Here is a 2,233-nt window from a genome sequence, read left to right on the forward strand (position 1 = left end):
AGTGGATATAGCTAGTCGAACAAATTGGATCAGGGTTTGAGCAATGTTAAGGGATGTGATGGTGGAAGTGGCTCAATCAGATAGATCTATGGAAAGCTTTCAATGTAGATGGTAGAGATTTTAGCTTACTCATAGTTAACTGAACTCCATTGAGTTATGGTGAAACGTGATTCCTCATGGTTAGTTCAAAGCTTGTAGCATGTGGATAGCTTGACACCTAATGCGGAGGCCCTTTAAGCTCCTTATTAGTTATGATGATCTTGATATAGGCGGTACCTTGCTCTATATCAATGCCTTGGCACAACTATGCATGTATCATACGTATTTTGCAACATAGCTAGTTGATATCACACTGATATATGTGATTGGCATATTTGGCTAATTGTGGGCGGACTTTTCACATATGTCTAAGGAATGCATACATTTGATATGGGGATGAAAGATATGCAATATAAAATTTACTTGATGATAGCAATGCATTGGTACGATTTCTACAGCAACTTTGTGTAGGATTGCTTGAGTATGCCATATTTCTCGACAGCATGCGCTGGACTACTTATAGATGTGTGGGTTTATTCTCGATAGAGTACGTAAAATGTGCTAATGGCAAGGCACAAAAATCTCCGATATTGATTGCTGTAGCAAGGCATGGATAGATGCCAGTTTGTAGTATAAGGATGGCATATGATCCGTTGTTGAATGCTTAAAAATGGTACAGTTTGACTTAGTGATAGGCTGAAAACTAGTCACCCTAAAAGTTGGGGGAGTCAACTACATATGAGAATTTTTTATATATTTGGCAAAGTGTTTGACGCAACAATATGATACTATATTTTTCCCTCATTGAAAGTGGCGTACTTCTTATATTACTAAGTATTAAAAGGATGGGAAGAGTTCCTGTGTGTGTGATGTTTGATACTTCTTTCTTCATATGTCTATGCCCCAGCCGTATTTTAGTGATGTTAATCAAGTATTAAACAAATAGTGCACGTTATGGGGAAATTCCATTTGTTTTCACTATAATAAGTGCTTTATGATGTTTACGCATTTCTTGGCAACATGGGAACAAATTAGCCAATGAGCCTGCGCCTTATGCTTTCCTCAATTTTACTATTTGATCTTTTTGTCATATTTGTAGAATTTTATACTCTCATTGTTTGAAAATTTCAAATTTATTGTGTGTTTCGTTCCTAAAATTAAGTTTAATTGCTATGTAATTAAATTATCATTTCTCGTGAGATTGACAACCCGAACTATTTTGTCTACTTTACTACTTGTAAATGACACGTGCACTTGCAGTACACATTTTTAGCGAACAACGTGTCGATATTGTTTTTCTAACTTTAGTGATAAAAATTCGATCACATCAAAGCTAACTTAGTGTTTGATCGGAGATGGAATTTCATGGAAAATGGAATTGGAATTTTACCTTCCACTTTAACCTTGTTTGATAGAATTGAATGTTCATCTTTGGTGCTACATAAGCCAATTTCCATGAATTCAAAGAATTGCAATTCTCAACAAAATGGCGAGAATTGGAATTCCCGAGTATTGTAGCATGTTTTTTTTATTTTTATTTTTTGATTTTTTTTTGGCAATGGAAACAAATTCTAAGAATTATTGTAAAAAAAAATATTTTTCTTTAATTGATAATTTTCATGTCAAATAATGCCAAACGAACACCAAAAGATTGATAATTTTTTTTTTGTTTTGGCAATAGGAACAAATTTCATCCCCAATATCGATAAATTCTATCAATTTAATTGACAATTTTCATGTAAAACAAAGTCAAACGAACACCAAAAAACACTTTTATTTTAACATTTTTCACGTGGAAAATTATACTAATAAAAAAACACCAAAAAAACTTTTATTTCAATATTTTTCATGTGAAAAATTATATCAATCAAACACAATAATTTATAATTCTCAGAAAAATAATTTCTAAGCAATTCAATTCCCTGAAATTCATTTTCTAGGCAATTCGATTCCATTTTTGCAATCAAATGGACCTTAAGTGGTGAATCAAAAATATTTTTTAAAGTATAGTGAGTAATCGAAGACATTTTTCAAAGTTTATTGAGAACAAAAGACACTTTTTATGTGATAATTTGGTAACGGCGTGATGGTCACTTGTACATTCTGCTGCCACATCGTCAATTTTGTTAGATGTTTGAAATGAATGTTATGCCACTAAGTTAATGTTTTGGTAAGTTTAATAACCAAAACTTGA

This window comes from Olea europaea, unplaced genomic scaffold (assembly GCF_002742605.1).
Source record: "Olea europaea var. sylvestris unplaced genomic scaffold, O_europaea_v1 scaffold3019, whole genome shotgun sequence".
Lineage (NCBI taxonomy): Eukaryota > Viridiplantae > Streptophyta > Magnoliopsida > Lamiales > Oleaceae > Olea > Olea europaea.